This window comes from Ambystoma mexicanum, chromosome 1p (assembly GCF_040938575.1).
Source record: "Ambystoma mexicanum isolate Mex_15411 chromosome 1p, UKY_AmexF1_1, whole genome shotgun sequence".
In the NCBI taxonomy this organism is placed as follows: Eukaryota; Metazoa; Chordata; class Amphibia; order Caudata; family Ambystomatidae; genus Ambystoma; species Ambystoma mexicanum.
The window spans coordinates 335,577,981-335,601,714 of NC_090921.1; the positions used below are offsets into that span (position 1 = coordinate 335,577,981).

Genomic DNA, 23,734 nt, shown 5'->3' on the forward strand with positions numbered 1-23,734 from the left:
TAATGTGCGAATACACGCACTTAAGAACATTGGGAGTGATGTTGATGAATGGAGAAATATTTAATTGAATATATAGGGCAGAATTAATGTTATTAAAATGGCCTTACTTCCCTAAGTTAGATATATAATGCAATCTTTACCTTTGCCGATTCCCCAAAAATACTAATGCATGTTTTGATAATGTATTTAAGGATTTTTCTATGGTGGTTACAACTTGGTGCGTGAGATTGCGATTTGGGATTCGGTTATCCAGATTTAGAAAAATATTATAGGGGCTTTATTTTAAAACATCTGCATTGTAGTTTTCTCACAATATGATTCATCCGCCAATACGGTGAAGCATGAAAAAATGGGCTGAATCGGGCCATCTGATTGAGAATATTTATACAATGTCAAGCAACTAAAATCTCATCCACAATGCAAACACAGGATTTAGTTTCACTGGTTGGAGGAGAATCAAGAAATTATCTGGCTACATAGAGAAGCTCCTTTATGATATAATCTGGGTTTTCAGAAGAATAATATAATATTTTGGAATAGTTGGGTACGTAAGGGTATACTGTGTCTGGGTGGTAATTGGGTTTTAAGAACTGAGGTCAAGTTTGGCATCTTGAGGCGTTAGAAGTGTAGATGTTTGGAGTTATGTGCCTTGATAACTCAGAGGATTGGATTGTTTGATGCTCCACTGGTGGATAGGCCAGAGCATTTCAAAATCTTTGAGAATCCACCACAAATGGTATCGACTTTTATCAGACTTATGCCAATTGAGGCAAAGGTTTCGGCTGGTGGTCTGCGGATTTAAGATGTGTTTTGACGGGTATTGAATGGGAAGGGGCAATAATGTCATGCTGAAATTGGATCTAAATTTACATCTGGTTAGGCAGAAGATTGTGGGAAGGTTATATTGGACGTTGGATAGGATGCTTTCTTTAGGTCTTCAATAAGATAATTGTTGGGGTTGTGCTGACCGGGTTGTTCCTTACTACATATATTGTGTGATTGTACTAGATTTTAGTTATTTTGGAAAGAAGCTTTCAATCGTATGGAGTTGGTTGTAGGTGGGCGCATCTCAAGATGCCCAAAACATGCAATACTATGGTTGAATGAATGTAGTAAAAGAACTACATTTTATTCACAAATGTGGTTAATCGGAGCAGTCGTGTTTGCACAAAAGTATTTTAAAGGTGTGGAAGACTAGGAAAAAGCCTTCGGTTGATTCTTGGATAAATGACTTGGTGATTTTGTCTACATTTGAGAAAGTGTTGTACATATATAAAGATTGTATTGATATGTATGAAGTGTGGTCAACCTTTAATGATTTATATGGATGATTGTTATTTTGTCAACTACTGGGCTTTAGTTTAGGTATGTGATGGTACATGATATTGATGGATTTGTGTATTTTGTCTTTTTCTCGCTCCACTTTTTATATGTATCAATTCTTGACTTTTGTTTGTTGTGCTAATGTTGCTGTTTTACAGTAGGTTCAATTTGTTCAATAGAATAGTTGCATTCATTTTTGTTACCTGCGCTATAATTCCTGTTCTCCAGCATGGGGTCTGGCATGGATTCACATGCTCATGAATATTCCCCGTCGTCAGGCTGGGAATCCTCGGTAAAGAAAAAATCAGTATCAGTTTCATTTCTGATCTGTCTTTCCTAGTAGTAACCAATCACTGATCTCTGCGTCATACTGTCCACAGCCAATGACTGCCCTCTACCTGAGCCCCGCCTCTGGCAGCCATCTTCAGATTTTTACCGCACGTTCAAGTGTTGGGAGTCCTTGTGCTTAGCTCTCGAGCTTTTACTGCGTGTTTCGCGCTTTTTCAGGTGAATTTTCACATTTTTTCGGTTAATCGAGCCTCAAGCTCCACCGTTTCTACTCCCGTTAACGGCTACCCATTGCAGGATTTTCCTACGCCCCTCAAGGGTGAAGATTTCGTCGAATCAACTTCTTGGAGGATTCCAGAAGATTCGCGGCCTACTTCGAGATGGCCCAGGATGCGAGTTTGTCGCCCGGACCCAAGCTGTTTCGCAGCTGCCCTGGATGCGGGCTGCAGAATGTGTTTAAGGAAGACGAACATTCGCGATGCCTCTACTGTCTTCATGGGGACAAGAATCATGTAGAGAAGGACTGCCAGTTCTGCAAGAACTTGTCGGAGCGGACCATGAAGGACCGTCGATCCCATCTCGCAAGCTGGTTGGAGAAGGGCTCGACAGGTGAGAAGAAGAAAGGGTCCAAGCGGGCTTCTAAGTCCTGTGCGGGCGCCCTGGCGACGGGGGCCCAACACCAGGCCAAGCGCCGCGAGTCCACTGGCTCCGGGAGTGCCGAAAGGTCGGGCTCTTCGATCGCCAGGCAGGGCGCATCTTCCCCGGCACCGTCAACCACGAGCCAACGCTCCGGTTCGGGGAAGAGAGTCCGAGACCCCGGGTAAGCTTCGGGAGAAGCCCCGTCTGATCTCAGAAGAGGGGGAGCGAGGCGTCGCCCCTCCCCGGAAGGAGAAGGCCCGGGACGCAACTAAGGTGGTGAAGGCCCCTACCCAGCAGGCGAAGGCCTCTATCGAGGCGATCGCGGCGACTCTCGCCAAGCCGGCAGAGACACCGCCAGCGGAGACTGCCTCCGGGACTAGAGTTTCCCTGCCGCCAAGGAGGGAATCCTCTTTTCAGCCCATCGTCGTGGCCGCCATGATGGAAGAAGCGAGGGGGAGCACGGTGCCCTCCTCGAGCTCGGAGTCAGCCTCGGAAGAGGAACTGACCGAGGCCGTGAGGAACCTCAAAGTCCAACGGGCGGCTTTCGAGAAGGTTTGATCCCGTCAGGAAGAGCCTCGGGAGATAACCGAGGAAGACGACGATGGTGAGGAAGAGCGGCCTTCCCTTCCGGCGCAGCTGGATCCTAGGCCTCAGGATGGCTCGCGGCCATTTTGTCTGCCATCCAGTCCTTATGCTCTGAGATAAGGACGAGATTCCCGCGGCCCAGGCCGGAGGACCCGCAACCTGGCCCGTCGGGAAGTCCTCAGAACAAACGACGGAGGACCCAACCCTCTCCTCCGCTCGCCCCCGTAAGGCCTACAGTTCCCTCCTCATCCTCCCACAAGTCGGGAGATGACGGTGCGTTGGGCTCGACGACGGGATCTGAGGGCGACGACGACGGAACAGGTCTCCCATCTCCCGTCGCACGGGCTTCGCCGCCCGACGAGATTGGCTCATTCTACGCCATGATCGCCAGGGCGTCCGAATTGTTCCAGCTCTGCCCGGAGGAGCAGAAAAAGGAAGGTTTCCTCTATCAGCGCCGGGAGGCCAAGAGGAAGACTGTCATCGCGGTGCCCCTAATCGATGACATCTGGGAGGAGGGCCTGTCGGTTCTCAAAAACCCCTCCACGGCACCAGCCAAACGGGACCGGTACGAGAAGAAGTACCGGGTCCCCGAAACCGCTCCCCTGTGCCTCAGGGCCCAGCCAACGCCAGACTCGGTCGTCTCGGCGGCGGCGAAGAAGAAAGCGGCGGGGTCAGGAGCCTCGACGTCGAATTCCCCGCCGGACAGCGAGGGAAAGAAGTTGGACGCCATGGGGCGGCGGGTCATTTCGTCGGCGACGATCAAAGCGGCCAACGCCCTGGCGATCGTGGCCCGTTACGACAGGGAGCTCTGGTTTAAGCTGGCCCCCATATTGGACTTCCTGCCGGACGACAAGAGGTCCGAGGCCCTGGAAATACTGCAAGAGGGCGAGGTGGCGTCGGACCACGGCATAACGGTCGCAACCGATATTGCCGATACCGGGTTCCGCCAGCTGGGCAACGGTGTTTGCCTACGACGACGGGGTTGGCTCCGGGCGACCGACTTCCGTCAGGACGTCCAGACCAGGGTGTTGGACATGCCGTTCGACGGCAGCAACTTGTTCGGGAAGGCGGTGGACGAGTCCCTCCAAGCCATAAAAACGGACACGGAGACGGCCCGCGCCCTTCGAGCCCTTCAGCAACGACGGCCCTTTCGAAGCTCCGGAGGCAGACAGGGTGCCTCCAAGGGATCCAGCGGTGGCTCGTCCTACCGCCAGGCGGCACTCTCCTCGTCTCAGGAGGCGTACATGGGTTGCGGCAAGCAGGGAGCGCCTCACCGCCGTCGGCAAGGTGGCCAGGGCGGCAAGGCCACCACCTCCAAGCAGGACTGAACCGGCCGTGGTCTCGGGCCCCCACCGAAGCACCCCGGTGGGAGGCCGGCTGACGAATTTCGTCGGCGTGTGGAAGTCCATCTCCACCAACAGTTGGGTGCTGGATACCCTGGCAGGAGGACACTCTATCGAATTCCTGAAGAAGTGCCCTCACGGTCCACCCGTGGCCAGGAAGGAAAATCGCGTCCCGCAACTGCTGTTGGAAGTACGGGCGATGCTCAGGAAAGGCGCCATCAAGCTTGTCCCGAAGAGGCTCCGTGGCTCCGGGGTGTACTCAAGATACTTTCTTGTCATTAAGAAGACGGGCGGCTGGCGCCCCATCCTGGACCTTCGTCGTTTGAACAAATACATCAGATCACAAAAGTTCAGGATGGTCACCCTCCAGCACGTACTGGGACAGCTGGAGGAAGGCGACTTTCTATCGTCGTTGGACCTGGAGGATGCTTACTTCCACGTTCCCATCCTCAAAAGTCACCGAAAGTTCCTCAGGTTCGTCGTCCAGGGACGCCACTACCAATTCAGAGCACTGCCGTTCGGATTGAAGTCGGCCCCCAGGGTCTTTACCAAGTGCCTAGCACCAGTGGCGGCGCGGCTGCGCCTACAGGGGATTCACGTCTACCCCTACCTGGACGACTGGCTCATCCACTCAAGGACGAGGGAACTCGACGTCGAACACACTGCGAGGACCGTCCAGCTACTCACAAACCTGGGATTCGCCATAAACTACCCGAAGTCCCACCTGGTGCCGTCGCAGGTGGCCCTATTTCTGGGAGCGAAGCTCGATACAGTGAGGCGCCTGGCAGCCCCGTCGGAAGAACGGATGAAGACCATTCTAGGCAAAGTGCAGCGCCTACTAGCCACGGACGTGGCCAGGGTGAGGTCCATCAAGTCCCTCCTGGGGATGATGTCCTCTTGCATCTACCTGGTGCGCCTCTGCAGACTACGGATGCGCCCCCTTCAAGAATTTCTCGGCGCCCGTTGGATACAGGCGACGGGCACCTTCGAAGACAGGGTCCCCCTCAACGAGATGTTCCGGCGGGCGATTCAGTGGTGGGGCGTTCGAGCGCACCTCACGGCAGGCAAGGACTTTCAGACGCCGGCGTACCAGGAGGCGGTGACGATGGACGCCTCCCTGGAAGGTTGGGGCGCCCACACCGGAGATCTCCACGCAAGAGGCCTCTGGCTCCCGGAGGAGAGGCTCCTGCACATCAACGTTCTGGAACTCCGAGCCGTGTTCTGGGCTCTCAAATCGTTCCTCCCGTCGCTCAATGGCAAGGTGGTGCAGATCTTCACGGACAACACCACAACAATGTTTTACATACGGAAGCGGGGAGGCACCAGATCCCCAGACCTATCCAAGGAGGCACAGGATCTGTGGCACTGGGCGGTCGCCATGGGGATGTTCCTGGTTCCCTTCCACCTGGCAGGAGAAAGCAACACCATCGCCGACTCGCTCAGCAGGGAGCTGCGCACGTGTCACGAGTGGGAACTGCGCCAGGATCAGGTGGATCAACTCTTCCGACGATGGGGCAAACCCCAAATCGACCTGTTCGCAACAGCGACGAACTCTAAGTGCAAGAGGTTCGCCAGCAGGTTTCCCCAGCCGAGAAGCATGGGCGATGCGTTCTCGTTCCTCTGGGACGGCCTATACATGTATGCGTTCCCTCCGTTGCCGTTGCTGCTTCGACTCATCAGCCAGCTCAAGAGGCCCCGGTGCAGGATGATCCTCGTCGCACCGGCGTGGCCGAGGCAGATCTGGTTCCCGGACCTTCTGGACTTGTCAACGTCCCCTCCCATCAAGCTGTCAGCGGACGCAGACCTTCTCTCCAGAGAAGGAGGCGCCATCTTCCACCACGACCCGGCGTCGCTGAACCTGCAGGCTTGGCTCCTGCAGCGCTAGAGTTTGGAGGCTACGATATACAGGTCGATTGCAGAGAGGTTCTTGCAAAGGCCAGGGAGTCCTCGACTCTCAAATGCTACGGTCATAAGTGGAAGAGGTTCTCTATCTGGTGCCGAGCACAGAAGATCAACCCCCTACGGATTACGGCCCCTCAAGTTCTGCCGTACCTGCTATCGCTGGCAAAGGCTGGGCTAGCCCATGCCTCCATTAAGATTCATCTGGCGGTGATCTCCAGATATACCAGAACCACAGGACGGACGTCCCTGTGTTCCCATCGACTGGTAAAAGAGTTTATGAAAGGACTGTTCAGGTCGTTCCCGCCGGTGAAGGCCCCGGCCCCGGTGTGGGAACTTAACGTGGTGCTGACCAGGCTCATGGGGGGGCCCCCATTCGAGCCGATGCACTCCGCACCTATGAAGTTTGTGTCGTGGAAGACGGCGTTCCTGGTGACCATTACCTCCGCACAACAAGTGGGAGAGATCCAGGCCCTATCCTGCAAAGCACCCTACTTGACTTTCCATGCCTCGAGGGTGGTGCTTAGGACGCACCCCTCCTTTATACCCAAGGTGCCGTCGGACTTCCATCTTAGCGAGCCCTTGGTGTTACCTGTTTTCTTCCCGTCTCCTTCGTCGCCGGCCGAGAGGACTTTGCACTCGCTGGATGTGGCTAGAGCGCTGAAGTTCTACGTGGACCGCACAGAGTTTCTGGAGGACATCACAGCTGTTTGTGAACTTTGGACCTGTGAATCAAGGGAAGGCTCTCTCGAAGTCTTCTATTTCCAGATGGCTCTCCGGCTGCATCATGCACTGTCACTGGTTGGCTAACCGACCGCTGCCAGGCCGTCCGAGAGCCCATTCGACCAGAGTGATCGCTGCTACTACGGCGTTCTTGTCTGGTGTGCCCCTGCTGGACATCTGAAGGGCTGCTACGTGGAGGTCGACGCACACCTTCACGAGATTCTACTAGGTCGATCGGGATTCCAGGGAGGAGTCCAGGGTCGGCCAAGCAGTGCTGCGCAACCTGTTCGCTTAAGGTGTGCCTGGTGAGGAGGTAAGAGATGCTTAATGTTGAGTTTTTGTATTGCTTAATGTTGAGCCTTTTACCACCCCCCGTGGTTGTGCATGTGTGTACTGCTATTTACTCTTATATTCATGAGCATGTGAATCCCACCAGACCCCATGCTGGAGAAGGAACAAGTTACTTACCTGTAACTGTTGTTCTCCAGCATGGGTCTGGCATGGATTCACATGCAAACCCTCCCGCCTACCCCTCTGCGGCTCTTCACTTGGTCATACTGCCACTTCACGTGCTACCAAATCTGAAGATGGCTGCCAGAGGCGGGGCTTAGGTAGAGGGCAGTCATTGGCTGTGGTCAGTATGACGCAGAGATCAGTGATTGGTTACTACTACTACGAAAGACAGATCAGAAACTAAACTGATACTGATTTTTTCTTTACCGAGGATTCCCAGCCTGACGACGGGGGAATATTCATGAGCATGTGAATCCATGCCAGACCCATGCTGGAGAACAACAGTTACAGGTAAGTAACTTGTTCCTTCTACTTATTGCTTGTTACGATGTTGCACATTTATTTTTTAAAAAAAATTGTATTACTAGTGTACAATCAACTTGTTATTTTTACAAGGACGAATTGAACTTTAAGGTTACTTCTTGACGATGAAGGTTCTTATGTCCGACGTCCTGCCATGTTTTGATTTTCCTGTGAATTTATTTTGCCAAGGGAAATTGTCAGAGGTTTTGCTGTTGTGTTGGTCCATTTGGGATTCTCCCCAGACAGTAGTCTGTTCCACCAGACGTCCTCGTCCAGAACCGACAAGGTCATCCCAAGAGGAGAAAGATATGCAATTCTTTCCTGATTTAGGGCTTTACAGTGCAGTAATAAGTGCCTCAGGTTTTCAGGTTCTTCTGATGTCGCACATAATCTGCATTCTGTAGGCGCGGATTGCACTCAGATGCACAGGATTTCCCGCGTGGGCAATAAGTTCAGGCGTGCTCTCAAAAAGATCTTCATGAGGCTTTTATCTGGAAATTTGGTACAATATAACAATGGAACTTTCAGTTTGTTGAAGACTGGTGGCAAATGTGTGGTCAGTTTGTTCGCCTGGGCTTTATCGATCGTACTGATCCAATCCATGAGTTCCATTTTGTTTTTTATTCTGAGGGTTCACTGCCAGATCTTCTTCAGTGCAGGCTAGTTCTTCTAGTTTTGCTTTTTGCTTCAGGGACCAATTTTTTAAGATGTTAATGTGGCCAGTTGTCAGTTCTGCAGCAATCAATTTATATATCGGAAGTGTGTCTGAGAGAAGAATTCTTCTGAAAATTTGCATCAAATTCTGCTCGACTGTTGATAGTAGAGACAGTAGCCCTAGATCACGCCTAATGTTTGCAATTTCAGCTGAATTTTGGAGACCCAAGACTATTCGCCATAGTAGTCCTTCCAATTTTGTCCAGATTGAGTTTGGCATGGTCAGGGTCGCACCCATTCTGTAGGTTAAGGCTGGGACAACTTTGCCTTTGTAAAATTGAATCACAGGAACCAGCGAGAATTTCCCATATTGCTTATCAATGGCTCTCATCTGTGCCGCTAGATTCCTGGCTTTGGCCCACAGGACGGTTTGTATGGTAGATTCCTGTGCTGAGCTATCGATAGTTATGCCCAGGTATTTGTAGCGAGTGACTACTTCTATCTTGGTGTTTTCCAGGAACCAGCCCCTGTTGCGTCTATTGTATGGGCGTTATTTTGTCAAAATCATGACTTTTGTTTTGAGTTTCATTTCCAAGTTGTTTGCACTTATATACTGCACCAGATTTGTCAATTGACGCTGTAAGCCAATCTCCGTCTGATCTAATAAAATTAGGTCCTCAGCATACAATAGGCGAGACATATTGGTGTTTCCTATTTTTGGTGGAAATGTTCATACTTAGGATTCTGTGTCCTTAAAGTCGCCTCGGAAGCTGATAAAGAGAGCCGGGGCTAAAGGACAACCCTGTTTGACCCCACGCTCTGCAGGAATCTCCTCTGACAGCAATCCTTGGTTGTTGAGTCTCACCAGAAGTTTGGTAGTCGTGTGGAGTGTCATAATTGGATCCAGTATTTCGTTTGGGCACTTCCATTTGTGTAGTTTGGACCAGAGCAGACTCCTGCCCACTCTTATCAAAGGCCTGTGAAAGATCTATGAAGGCCAAAAACACCGGCGGTGAGCCCTGCTTGACTTTTGCTTTGATTAAATGTAACAGGATGTTTACAGATGTTCCATCATTTTTTAAGAAGCCCATCTGGAGTGGATAGTTTGCTGGCGATACCTTTGCCCATGACTGGAAGTGTTTAAGCAGTAGTGTTGCAAACATTTTTCCAATGATATCCAACAGGGCTATTGGCCTGTAGTTCTTTGGATCTTCGCTGTTGCCACGTTTAAACAGAGGCACTATTATTGAATGGGTCCATGAGGTTGGGATTGCTCTGAGTGATTCACAGTGTTGGAATGAAATGCTTATGAATCTTAACCAGGCCTCTGGGTGTTTGAGATCAATGTTGCTGAGGCCATCAGGGCCAGGAGCTCTTGAGGATTTTAGATGTTTGATGACGTTGATGATATCTTCGTCTGATAGATTGACCCAGGGGCCACCGATATTCTGTGCCGGCGTTTCAGGCAGATCCAAAGGTGGAGCGAACAGCCCTTTGAAATAGTTGATCCAATTTTCCTCTGTGACTGAGTTTGCTAGTTCCTTTTCCTGAGTCTTGGTTGTGTTCTTAATGAGAGCCCAGAAGTCGCTGGATTTCTTAGTGCTGAATGTTCTTAGCATCTTTTCTGCATCATTTTGGTAAATTAAGTGTCTGCGGCTGTGGAGCCATGATTTGTAGCTATTGACTTCGGTTATGCAGTCTTGCCTAGCCATGTCCGAGTTCTCATTTTTAACTCTTCTTTTTGCTTTCCTCAATGTTTTTCTTCTTTCCACTAGTGCTTGGTCGAACTCATGATTGTGCTTTCTGCCTGGTCCCTTGTTTTTCTTAGGGTCCGTCCTAAATTTTAGTAGGAACGGAAGATAGTGTGGGAATTCTGATTTCTTTGTTTTGTTTGCCACAGTTTTTTCATATTTGCCTGTAATTTCCTTGATGTTTGCAGCGGTTTGGCGAAGTCTGGTTCGTTGGTTATTTGCTTCTAACGATGGCAGAAACAGTTTGCCCTCAGAATGCATTGATGACCAAGTTATTGCAAGTAGATTATGATCACTTTCTACTGTCCGAATGGTTTTGAATGAATCAATCCGGGATAGCAGGCTGTTGGAGGCAAAGATATAATCAAGTGTTGCCCTGGAGTTATCACGTTCCCACGTTGGGATGATATTTTCCCATGGTCTCAGCCATGCCACGTTGTGTAGATTTCGTGAGTTAATCGCGGCCATCCATGTGATACCTCTATCATCTGACGACAGATTTTGTTTGTTTTTACTCTGGCTAACATTTTCCAGATCGCATTTGGCATTTAGAGCCCCACATATGATTATGTAACTTGTGTTTGTGTCAATTCTGGTGTTGTCGATTGCATCGGTTACCGGATTACAGAAGTTTGTATTTGAAGTTTGCTGGGGATTCCAATATAAATTTACGATCGCCAGTGTAGTTGTGCAAGATTATTTGGTCTTTGGGTCCTGAAATGTCCATGTTGTGAGGACTGCAAGCATTCCGTAGGTCTCCATTAGCTTTTTCGAGATCTTAATACCCAATCCGAACTGCGAGCAGAAGGCCTGAGGACGGACGCCCAAATAAACCCCTTTTGGCCGCTAAAAGTTCAATCTCGTATCCGTCTAGAGTAGGTTTCTCTGTCAACCAGGTTTCCTGGAGGCATATGATGTCAAAGCCAACCAGGACCTGGTTGTTTCTGTTGGTAAAATGTGAGTGTCCCCAGGTGTTCCATGAGGCCATTGATGGAGTGTGGATCACAGATGCGTCTTGGGCTGATGTAGTTGTGACCCGGTCTGATTGCTATCTGCTGGACTTCCCTTTGCCGGCTTTCTTTAGCCATTGCCATGGACCTATCCGGTATCTTGATTCATCCTGTTCGAGAGGCATTTCTCTAGATTGAATCTTGCGTCCTTCAGTTTTTCTTAACGGTGTAGGATCTGAGCATGTATGCGGGTTGCAGTCAGCTTTGCTTGTTCTTTGTGTCGCGGTTCTTGAGGAGTCTTTCCCATGAAAATCCTTGTTAGTAGTTGAGGGATGCCTCTCTGAATAATCTCTATGATCTAAGACGTTGTTGTTCACTAGTTGAATTTTTTTTCTGCTGTTTTTTTCTGTTGTACAAGTCTTGGGTTTTTGAAATATAATGTGGTTTGTAGGACCTGATTTCCTCCTTGTTCATTTTCTTGGGTTCAGGTATGGAGCATTCGAGTTGCGTTAGCAAGAGTCCGATTCTTCCAGGGTCGCTGTAGGCTTCCGCCGGGATTATTTGTAAGGCCCGGGCGTTTATGTGCAGAAATGCCTTGGCTCTTTGTTCTTTATGGTACGGCTCAATTAAACGAAAGTCTCCCGTAGTTAATGATCTCAGTTTTGCTCAGGATTTTCAGCACAGTTTTTTTCTATTCAGAATCATGTAGCCTGATTTGCTTGAAACTTGTTCAAGTTTGAAGACTCTTGTGCCCTTAACTGTTTTTTCCGTATGTTTTTGGTGGGAGACCCCCTGTTCATTAGGCAAGTTTTCCTCTAGGTGTGATTTCTTGGAATTCAGCCGGCGATCGTGGTGAGTTACTTGGGTCAATGAACAGTTCGGTTTCAGCAGGATCCCCTGATTGCGATGGTTTTGTTTGTTGATTTTGGTTCTTTTCAGGATTCTCTTTGCCGTCCTGTTTTCTGAGCCCTACCATCTTGGGTATACCAGAGAATGTTTGCTTCGTGCTTGCCAATTGAAAAACTGGATTTAATTTTCTTGCGGGACCAGTTCCTTTGATCATTTTTGTGGGGCTGGGGAGCACTGTTATGGCATCGCTCGGGACTCTGCTGGTGTGTGACGCACAGTGGAGCCATGTTTCCTTGGATAATTGGTTCACAGATCTGGGGTGCCTTTTCTGTAGTCGGTATTTTGGCCTGTCTAGCTGGCGTGGCATGGGTCTGTTGTTCTAACCGGGACAACTTCTCTTCCCAATTTGCTTGTACTGCGCTCTGTTTGACTTCTACTGCAGTTGTATAATCTTCCAGAAAAGTCAATTTAGATATGATTGTTGCTAAGATTGAGGTGTTGTCTTTGGTAGCATCATTTATGCCTTCATACAATTTGCAGTAAGGTGATAGGGCGATAGTGATTGCTGACATTAATGTGGTCATGTCGTGCCTCTTTTTAGAAGACACTTTCCCTGGATCCCCCGATGACTCTGAAGAAAGTCTTTTATTTGTAGCAGTATTTCATCCCTTGTCGGATATTGGATATCAAGTGTATTTTCTGCTTGTAATGCAAAATGATGAGCCTATTTGCGGGTTCTTGGTGACATTAACTGATCGTCACGGCTTGAGTTGAGGCTACCCACATTTGAAGGCATTGGCAGTGATTTGCTGCCACGGTAGCGACTTTCCAGGTGAATGGAAAGTCCTCCTTCTCTACCTTCCCCTTTTCTCTCGGGTTTCTAGACAAGTCTGATCTATGAAAGTCTCGTCGAAACAGGTTCACCTCTGTTCCTCCAACTATCAAGGATCACATCGACTCCCTAGCTCCTGCCCTAGCGGATTTCTGCAATCACTCCTTCGCCACTGGAGTATTCCCTTCCCCCCCCCCTGAAGCACGCCCTTGTGCACCCTCTTCTTAAGAAACCCTCTGCCGACTGGCCATCTCCCAACTCAATCTCCACAATGAATCTGTTAGTTGTCTTCATGACCATCAGTCTGGCTCCAGTGCTGCCAGAAGCACGGAAACTGCTCTCCTGAACATCCGTGAATACCTGCTCTCCAACCTCCACTCTAACACCCCTTCCGTTCTTATCCTGCTTGATCGCTCTTCTGCCTTTTGACACTGTCAATCATGCCATCCTGCTCAAACGTCTCCGTGACAACCTGGGTATCACTGGTCTGGCTCTGGCGTGGCTGACTTCTTTCCTTTCTGACCGACTCTCCCAGGTCCAACTTGGGTCCTTCCTCCCCGACATCTTTTTCTCTACCTGTGGTGTCCCCCAGGGATCTAACCTCTTTCCCTGGCTGTTCAACCAATACCTGGCACTCCTTGCCCACCGCATCGCCACTCTGTCCCAACTTTCAGTGCTATGCGGATGACACCCAGCTCATTTTCAGGCTACCCTAGGCCTCCTCCTCCTCCTCCTCCTCCTCTCCTTCCCTCATCTCTGACTCTGCCATCCAGGATTGGCGTGCCACCAACAACCTCTGCCTTAATGCCAGTAAAACTGAGATTCTACTCATCGGCACACCCACTCCCTCCTTCCCTGCAGCTCTGACCGGCCTCTCTTGGCCCTCCTCCCACTCCCACCTGCAAGGCAAAAAACCTTGGGGTCACCTTCGACTCTGCACTCTCCTTCTCCCCTCACATCTCTGACGTCTCTAAGAGGTCACACTACCAGCTGCACCTCCTTAGAGGTATTCTTCCTTTCCTATCCTTCCCCCAGAAGCTCACTGTCTCCAGAGCCCTGGTCCTCTCCAAGCTGGACTACTGTAACAGCCCCTATCTAAATCTTCCTGCCTCCACTCTCCGCCCTCTGCAACTTATCCAGAACAGGACTGCGATACTTGTCCTTGGCCTCAAGCCCAGGGATCGTATCTCTCCAGGACTGAAATCTCTGCACTGGCTCCCAGTGGCTGCGAGGATTAAATTCAAAACTCTCTGCATTGTACACAAGGCCTTCTGAGGTCTGGGGCCAAAATACCTTCAACTCTCTCTTCCTAAATACCTTCATTCTCGAGTTCTTCGCTCATGTGCCTCCAACTCCCTCAGGGTCAGTCGCTTCTCCAAGCAACGAGTTGGTGGCAGATCACTCTTCGGCAGGGGCCTCTCTGGAACAGCCTTCCTGCCTCCCTGAAACTCGAGGAGAACCACCTCCGGTTCCGGAAACACCTCAAAACCTTCCTCTTTGCTTCTGCTTTCTCTCCTTCCCTCCCTTGCTGAACTCCTGCACTGGTTACCTGGCCACCCTTCTGATTCCAGGCCCTGTCAACTGCCCACCTACACTGCCTCCCAGGCAACCTCTGCACTTGGGAACTGGTTTCTGTATCCCTTCAGTCCCCTTTCCAGCACTTTGTCCGCACTTCCTTGCACTTGACTTTTTTAAATATATTTTATTTATCTTATTTATCTCACTTCCCATGTACTGCACCCCCCCCACCCTTTCCCCCTTGCACTCTTCCTTTTCCACCTTCCCATGCACTTGCGCGATCTGAATGACACCTGGCCTAGTAAGATCAATGTCTGTCCTCCCTTTGTCCCCCCCACCCCCTTGCCTCGTCGCGCCTTGAAACACTTGTGTATAGGTGCGTTATAAATGCCATATCTTATCAATGTTGGCCCATGGTTGGGCACTCATTTGATGCACTGACCTCTCCTCTTGATGTCGGTTGTCCACTGTTTGCTGAACTGGGGTGGCCGGTGTGTCAGCTGTTTTGCCCCCATGGGATTGTGTAAGTTTGATGTTAATTACTCCTTGAGCGGAGACTGGACAGGGTGATGGATTTTGGTTGTTGGTTAGTTGCTCCTGATCTGATTGCGGGAGATTAGTGGGCTGGTTGAGCGACTGAGCATGGTCCAGAGAAATGATTCCTGGCGAGATCGCTGGGCATGATATTGGGTTTTGCGCTTCTTTCTGCTGGTCCGGTGGGTCTGAGTGTCGCAGAATGGGAGGTTGAATGAGGTCAAGAGAATTGCTTGTTGGTAAAGTATCGACAATTACAGGAACAAGATTTTACTAGAACCTCCAAAATGTCTGCGTCAGAAAGTTCAATATCCGCATTCAGTTTGCGTTTGCATTGTTTTTTTAAAAGGTTAAAGAGTGCCTTTGAAATGGATGGCTTTGGAGGGACTTGATTCCCTGTATCACTTTTCTTTTCTGGGTTCTGGTTTGGTTTTCTGACTTCTGGTGATGTAGATGTTTTTTTTTATCCTTTTGGGTTTCATTCCAAAGTCAGCTCTTGGTTGTTGAGTGTCGTTTGCCTTGGCCCCTTTTTTTTTGCCTGTTTAGTTTTTGTTGTAAAGAATTTTCCTTAACGGTAGGGAGGGGGTGACTGGGCTTTTTGACCCAGTACCTCTTGGGCCCCCCCTTGGAGTGTCTGCCGCGTCTGTGGTTTTTAGAGAGTGGTCTTTAACACACCCTGCATAGGCAAAGTGGTCACAATGTGGCCGGTGTCATTTTGTTGGGAGTCATTGTTCACTGGATGACAGTCCTCCCCTAATAGGGGGTGAAACACCCTGGATGGGTTCTGCATGCATCATTGTTGTAGCCTTGATTTTTTTATGGCTCCATTCAACTGAGTCCTCATGACCATCCTGTAGGTCATGTTGGTTCGTTCCGATGCATTTGTTAGCGCTTATACTTGAGTTAGGCATGTACTACCCGGCTTTGTCAGAGCAAGCTATGTGGTCGCGCTGGGCCAGAGAAAGGGCCCTCCCAGGTCGTCCTCCGACGGCTTCGGAGGTAAACGCTCTCGTCAAGGCAGTGCTCCGGCCCAAGCTGCGATCCTGCTTGGACATTGACGTTGATGGATCTGCGGTAGTACAGGCGGTGCTGGTACTTGTAAGGCTTCCCGCAGTAAGGGCGTGGCACTGCCGACTTGCTCCCTGGGCAAGCCAGTCCAGCTGCAACCTTCTTGTAGTTGTTCACCATCATGGCCTACACCAGCGGACGCTAGGTGTGCTGCAGCCGGGTTCCCAACAGGGGCCACAGGGACCGCAGGCACAACCAAGGGAGGCGAAGCCGATGGGGGCGGAGAGGTCTGCACGCTCGTAGTTGGAAGGGAACTCGTCTTCCCCGACAGGGCAGCGCTGCCTGGAGGCATGGTGATTGTTTTTTCGCTTTCTTGATAGAGAAGTAAAAACAGTTGAATTTTCGTTTTCCGACAGTGTAGCCTGCATAACGCTGCTTCACAGACAGCGTTTTGATTCATTACCCACGGGGGAGAGGGGAGAAACAAGCTCATCCATGACGCCCGGGACTCTTCGGCCTCTCGGACTCGCAGACTGCTCCTACTGTGCGTCCTACTCTGCGTTCCGTTCCGCGAAAGGTCGAGGGTTTTAGTGGGTCCTCCCACTAAGCTGTAACAATGCAGGAAAGACTGCACAGATCACGGGGGACTGCAGACTGCTCCTACTCTGCGTCTTTTTTTTCTTTTAAAAGTACATTCTTCAATGGTGTAAAAATATGCAACCATTTCTAATGCCTTGGATTGAATTTAAATATTGGCTGGGTGATGCTAAGAACATGCACAAACATGCATTAAAATTTGGAACTGTCTGTTACATAAAATGCCCAGAACCCTGCACTGCAGTTATATCATTAAGAAATGTGCTGTTTTCCTTTGAGCGGGCCATTCCTGTATTTATTCAAACATTGTCTGATCAATATACCAGGACATGGAAACAAATCCACACAAAAGGCCCCAAGAGTATTGATTCAAATCTTTTTTTTAAAAGCAGAGGATTAACATGTGTATGTGAAGTACCACTACATTTTATCATGCTTTTACTTCACTTCGAATAAGGCTGTGCTTTATAAAAGTCAAAAATATCTGCTTGAATGTATTGTTGCATGTAGCTTCGGGGTAACCTGATGGTTCAAAGATTAACACTTCTAAGGCCTAACCCCAGTCTTCTGCTTGTGTGCATCGTTCACTGATCTACAGATTACAGTGATACTGATATGTTATTAACTTCATACATGCGCATCAGAAGTTAAGACATAAAAATGAAATTTCCATTGTTACAGCGGAGTGAGTTCCCCCTCCCATCTGTGTCATGAAACTGGGGAAGCCCCACCTCTGGCACAAGTTTAGAGCAGTCGTCAAGATATAAAATAGTATGCAGACCGAATAGGAAATTAATTCATATCGGTAGATGGATTTTGGGAAAAATTGGAGATGACTGGGGGCTGTTGAGACAATGTGTAGACTGGTTTGCATACATGCCCTTGACATGTTGCATATATGTTATGGCATTTATGACGCACCTATACTTCAAGGCACGACAAGGCAAGGGAGGGGGGAACAGACAGAAGACAGAGACAATGATCTTACTAGGCCAGGTGACATTGCGATCGCTCAAGTGCAGGGGGAAAGTAGGAGGGGGCAGTGCAGTACATAGGATAACAATAAAATAAATAAAACATTTAAAATAAACAGCAACATAAATGACAAATAAAAGTGTGGCCAGCTGGTGAAAAGTTAAGTGCAGACATCAGGTGTCAAGTGCTGGAAGGGGGGCTCTAGGGATACAGAAACAGTCCCGGAGTGCAAGGGTTTCCAGAGAGGCAGTGCAGGTGTGCAACTGGTGGGGAAGGGACCTGGGCCTGAGATCAGAGGGTAGCCAGGTAACCAGTGCAGTTTCAGCCAGGAGATCAAAAGGGGAGAGGAGGACAAGAAAGCAGAAGCAAAGAGGAAGGTCTTGGGGTGCTTCCGTAACCGGAGATGGTTCTCAAGTTTCAGAGAGGCAGGGAGGTTGTTCCAGAGGGAGGCCCCAGCAGAAGAAAGGGATCTATCACCAACTCGTTGCTTGGTTAAGTGACTGACCCTGAGTGAGTTGGAGGCAGATGAGCGAAGAGCTTGAGAAGGAAGATATTTAGGAAGAGGGAGCTGAAGGTATTGAGGCCCCAGAAGGCCTTGTGGACAATGTAGAGGGTTTTGGACTTAATCCTCTGAGCCAATGGGAGCCAGCACAGAGAAGTCAGTCCTGGAGAGATATGATCCCTGGGCTTGAGGCCAAGGACAAGTTTTGCAGTCCTATTTTGGATGAGTTGCAGAGGGCAGAGAGTAGAGGCAGGTATATAGTCATGAGAACCATAAAATGTGCAGCGATCATGGATCGGCTGCTGACAATTGTAGGGCCACACATCAAATACTCAGACTAGAGAATAGCATTTAAAAGTTTCTAGCACAGTTCACCTAGCTCCAGAGTCCCAAGAACCTCTGGATGTCCCAGCAGACTTTATGGTCCTCCTTTAATCCAAAAGTCCATCCATAAGAGTGAAGAATGTCGAACATTTAGACTATTTTGGGTTTACTTAAGATTATAGCTTTGTGAGCACCAGACTTTTCAGTGTAAATTATTTTCTTCCTTAACCAACTGAAGAAGGTACAATGACTTCTTTCTGCAATCGGGCTCTCTAGATGGAAAATAATACCTTGTGACTGTTGAATGTTCTAAGTCCATTTATCATTGTTAAATTTAAGGGGGGGTGATCTAAATTCGGGGAAGCAATGGAGCGCTTTACAAGTCCTAGTGGGAAGTAAATAGTGATTGCAGCAGAGATATAGTGGGAGAGGGTGGTAATGGGAGAGGGGAAGATGCAGGCAATTTGGCATTAAGGCCTGAACCAGCAACTAGGGGAGAAAATGAGGAGGGACAAATCGCTGAGACTTGGTTTAGCTAGGGAGTATATTTGCAGCTAAGTGTTTTGGAAGAGCCATTCCTTGAAGAGGATGGTGTTGAGCTCCATCTTGAAATGTAGACGGGAAGGGGTCAGTCTTGTGTTGATAAGGCGGCCATTCCAGATTCTTTGGGCATAGTTTAAGGCCTGTTTTTAGTTTCTTTCCTCCATGCACCAGTGGAGATGCTTTCATTTTAAGAAATTGTTGGATGGTCTTTGATCTGCTCGCCCCTTCCTTCCTGCCCCATGCTTCTGTAGGCTAGCACAATATTGAAAAGCCAACAATGAACTTGGCATGTTTTTCAATGCTCACCTTAAGCCCATTGATAAGCACAATATTACATATTTGCTTCTGAAAAATGCTTTCGTAGTCCCCATTATTTTTACAAGGTGAGACCATGGCGTACAAGAATTTTCTTTTCCTACAGATGGAACCCTTCAGAAAATGTTAGACTCGTTGGTGATCATTGAAACCACTGAAGAAACAGAGTTGTGGCACAATCGGACTGTTTTCTCAAATCTGACCACTTCCGTTGTCGACTCACTCCATGGGTTCGATATGAAGTGCGAACCAGATTCTAAATTGCGAGAATTGGTTATCAATTTTTTTACACTTTTTCTGTTCCATTTTTCAGTTACCTTTTTGTAGTCCAAGTAAAGACTTGTTAGATGGATTGTATCCTTTGATTTATATATTTATGAAGTGCACACACACCTGAAGGCACCTTAGCGCTATATAAACATCCAGCAGAATACAGGCCATCCACTGGCCTACCTAAAAAGAGTTTTTACATACTTGCCAAGGTTATGGGGTGGTTAAGGTCGGGGGGGAGTAGACTTCATCTTTAAAGTAGCCCCCACTATATCATCCATGCCAAAGATGGGAAAAGTTGACCACGCTTACTCGCAGATCTGAGGCCAGAAGTAGCAGTTTTTGCTTTGTGAACAATTTTGTAAAGTACTATTTGTAAACAAAATACACTGCTCTCAGGAAGATCCATCAACCAAAAGGGAGAGGCAGTGGAGCAGCCAAACAGCCAGATCTCCTAATGTGAAAGTCACCAGATTTCTCCAGCATTGGATCTTTCATGGATTCACATGCTGTGAATATTCCCCGTCAGGCTGTTAAACTCTAGTAACTTGAGTGTCCCCTTGTCGTCGTGGGTGCTTTGGTACCCACCAATGGGACGTAGAGTCTATAGCTCCGCCCCAGCAGCTTCCCCTGAGATTGCAACCATATTCTGAGCTGTTGGGATTCCTCGTGTTTCTTTCCTGAGACAAAATTACATTTTTTTGAAAATAACTTGGTTCTAATTTCGTGTTCCGGTACAACCGATGTCGAAATACATTGGTTTTCAGTTCCAACCATGGAAACTTCAGTACCTAAGAAGTCTTTATTTAGGCCAGGTGACACCTGCGGCCTAAAAAAATGTTTACGAGGGTGACAGGCACACAGTGCCTTTACTGCCTATACCCGAACAATTAAACTGACGGCTGTGGCATCTGGCGGGGGTTCTTTCAAATGACCCTTAAGGACCGGAACCAATGCTGTATCTGCTGGCTCAATGAGGGAGCCTATTCATCGTCTGAGGTTGACTCGTCTCTCCCTCTGACAGAAGGTCACCGTCAAGACAGAGATCCAGATTAGAGGAGCCTGTGGCAAAGAAGCAAAACACAGGTTAGGAAAATCGTCCTCTGTGCACGATAAAGCCAAACACTATTTACCTGTAAAGAAACCTCTGGCAATTTTGTGAAAAGCCCCATTCGGGGTCCAAACACACTTCCAAGGGTACGTTGTCGCGGTCACAGTCGGACAAACCTAGGGAGAAGGATTTGCATCCGTCATCAATCTGCGTACCCGTTCAGACAGACAAACATAAAACCAAACAGGCATCCCCTTCAACCTCGTTCAAGAAGTCTACCTCGAGGAGTAGCATGAAACACTACTCGTTGGAATCTTGAGATCCTTCTCCGGCCATGAGTGATCATCAAGATACCCGTCAACGGCAAAATAGTAATCAAAGCTACGATAACACCTTCAACGACGGCATTGACCACGAAGACGACAGCGATGAAGGCATCTTCGTCAGGGTCTATGGCCTGTCTCCAGTCGACGACCACTCCATCGACGACCAAGGCAGGACGATCAGGCTCACCTGGGAATGTCTCCTATGGAGTACCTAACTATTGTGCCAGAAGACATTCTGCAGCATGAGATTATGTCGGATTTTGAGCTTCCGCCATACGAATGCCAAGGTGTATGTGAATCTGATCCAGAAGAAGGAACCTCTGATCCTCCTATCCAGGGACCAGCTAGAGTGGAAAACACGCCTCTAATGTCTCAAACACCTACTCTGCCATCAACATCTACTGTATTAGGTGGTATGCAGACACAATACCCCCTTATCCTCAATCCCTGCTTTCCATGCAGGTCTTTACTACACTGCATTCACTGTTAGGTCAGCTTGACACCAGACTTCCGTTTTCTCAAGCAATTTAACCTTATGGGCAGCCCCACCTTACCCCTCAACAAAGGGATCCACCCTATCCCTCTAAAGACCAGGGCATACGCCCTAGGATGCAAACACCTCCATGCGTTTTCAGTCCTGGTAGGTGAGAACAAGCGGAAGGGCAGTTGGTTGACACAGACCAGGACTCTGATCCGAGGGATACTACTTCCACCGCCTCCTCGTCCCCAAGGAGTACCGACACACGGCACACAGACCCACACTAAGATGCACTGGGTAGACCGGCTCAGCTTTCTCCTCTGGACGATATCAGAGCTTTTCACTCCATGATGAGGAGAAGACTGGTTGTTTCCTCTTCGACCATATGGGTAAATGCAGGAAGGCAGTCTTTTCTATACCCATTCTGGATCATGTGTAGCAGGAGGGCCTCCGTACCATGAAACATCCTTTTACAGAGCCTTCGACTAAAGGATGGGTGGAGAAGTAGTTTAAGGCTTCAGATACTAATCCAAAATGTCTCACTTAGTAACCTGCTCCAGAGTCATTTGTCTCTATGGCAGCTAGCTGCAAGGCTCGTACACAGCATAAGTGTGCCACTCTGCCAGACAACGAAAATGGAAAAATGGATGACTTTGGAAGGAAGGTTCTCCCCATTGGGGCGACAACTTTTAAAAGCCAATACCCTGGCAACAGTCGCTCGATATGATCGAGATGTGGCACCGTCTGGCACCTTTATTGGAACATTTGCCGGAACAGCAAAGAAAAGACGCTATGATGCCGATGTGCGAAGGAACAGAAGCCTCGAATCGCAGCATCAACATTGCTATAGATCTGGCTGAAACTGGGTTCAAGGGGAAAATCTGTTCGGTGACAAAATCAATTAAGCCATGAAGGCTGACTCGGACACAGCTAGATCGCTCACTACCCTTCAAAGCAGGAGGTCCTTTCACTCATTTCGCTCCTTTCACTCATTTCGCTCCTTTCAAGGAGCCTCAGGTAATGCAATATTCTCAGGCTCCAGAGACAGCAAGAGCTATGGTACGCCTGGATATTACTCTCAGGGCTACAAGCGCAATTTCCAATTCTCCCAGCACAATGGACAATACCAAAGACAAAGAAAGCGTGGATCTACCACCTCCCAGAGAGGTAGACAAAATAAGGCACAATGACTGCCGCAAGGATAGTCGGGTGGATGGAAATATGGCATTATACCTCGACGAGTGGCAAACAATAACGACCGATAGGTGGGTGCTAGATGCAATCAAGTACGGCCACTTGTTGGAGTTAAAGCGCCCACAAATCCAGATTTTAATTTTATTTTTAACCCCCACCTCCCACCCCACAAAGTTATCTCGCCCGCATCGGCACGTTTTTCAACACGAGATGCATCAAATGCTAATAAAACGAGCCATTTTACAAGGACCTCCGCCAGCAAGAGGAAAGAGAGTATACTCCAGGTACTGTGTCGTCAAAAAACCAGACGGCAAGTGGCGCCCCATACTGGATCTACAAAGACTAAACAAGAACATCAAGAAAATAAAATTAAAAATGGCAACACTCCAGGAGGTCATACAAACCATACAGCCCCAGGAATTCCTTGTGGCCTTGGACCCCAAAGATGCATACTTCCATGTGCCAGTACATCCAATGCACCGAAAGTACCTCCGATTTGTAGTCGGCGAAAGCCATAATCAATTTCGGGTACTACCTTTAGGCCTAAAATCGGCACCCATAGCATTCACAAAGTGCCTGGCACCAGAAGCAACCTTCTCCGGAAACCAGGCAACCACGTTTCCCCGTACTTGGACGATTGGCTAGTTCGGGGGTCAACGTATCAACAAACCTTCTAGTCTCTCAACCAAACAGCCGCTGCTCCAACAGTTGGGCTTTACAATCAACTACAAAAGTCGTACAGTTCCCTGAATGAGCTTGGTTTTCCTGGGTGCTCAATTCCTTACAGGCGCAATATGGTTGAACCTTGAGAGGAAAGAATCAAATGATTAATAACTCTAGCAAGCTCATTCACGCCAAACAAACTAGTCAGTCAGTCATAAATAGCTCTTCTGGTAACAATGTCCTCTTGCGTTCCGCTTGTTCCCCACTGCCGGCTAAACATGTGGCCAGGCCAAACGTTTCTGGCGAACCGATGGTCCCAAACCCGGGGTTCCTGTTCAGACAAGTTAACCAACTCCCAGACTCTGTCAGACGCACAGAAATGGTGGACATACTCTCGAAAGCAATGCCACTGATGGAGCCAAATGACCATCTTGCCATTGTGACCAATGCCTCCCAAGCGGGCTGGGGCGCTCATTTGGACCACCATCAGGTCAAAGGCCTCTACTACACATCAATGTACTGGAATTACGACCAGTGCACTTGGCTCTAAAATCCTACTTTCCTCTAATCTAGAATTCGGTGGTGCGCATCCTCACTGACAACACGACCATGATATTTTAATTACGGGAGTATGGCGGTACGCGATCCAACACTTTGTCCCAGGAAGCAAAGACCATCTGGCATTGGGCCATCCGGCACAGCATTCTACTGCAGATGTTTCCACTTGTCTGGAATGCAGAACAAGCAAGCAGACACCTTCAGCAGTGGACTCCTTGCAGACACA

The 23,734-nt window shown here is 48.7% G+C and overlaps 1 protein-coding gene across 3 annotated transcripts in view; it reads left to right on the forward strand.

Annotated features, from left to right (window-relative positions):
- Nucleotides 1-23,734, forward strand: part of LOC138569820 (transducin-like enhancer protein 1) — a 654,895-nt gene that overhangs the window by 313,637 nt on the left and 317,524 nt on the right. The gene's annotated exons all lie outside the window — the stretch shown is intronic.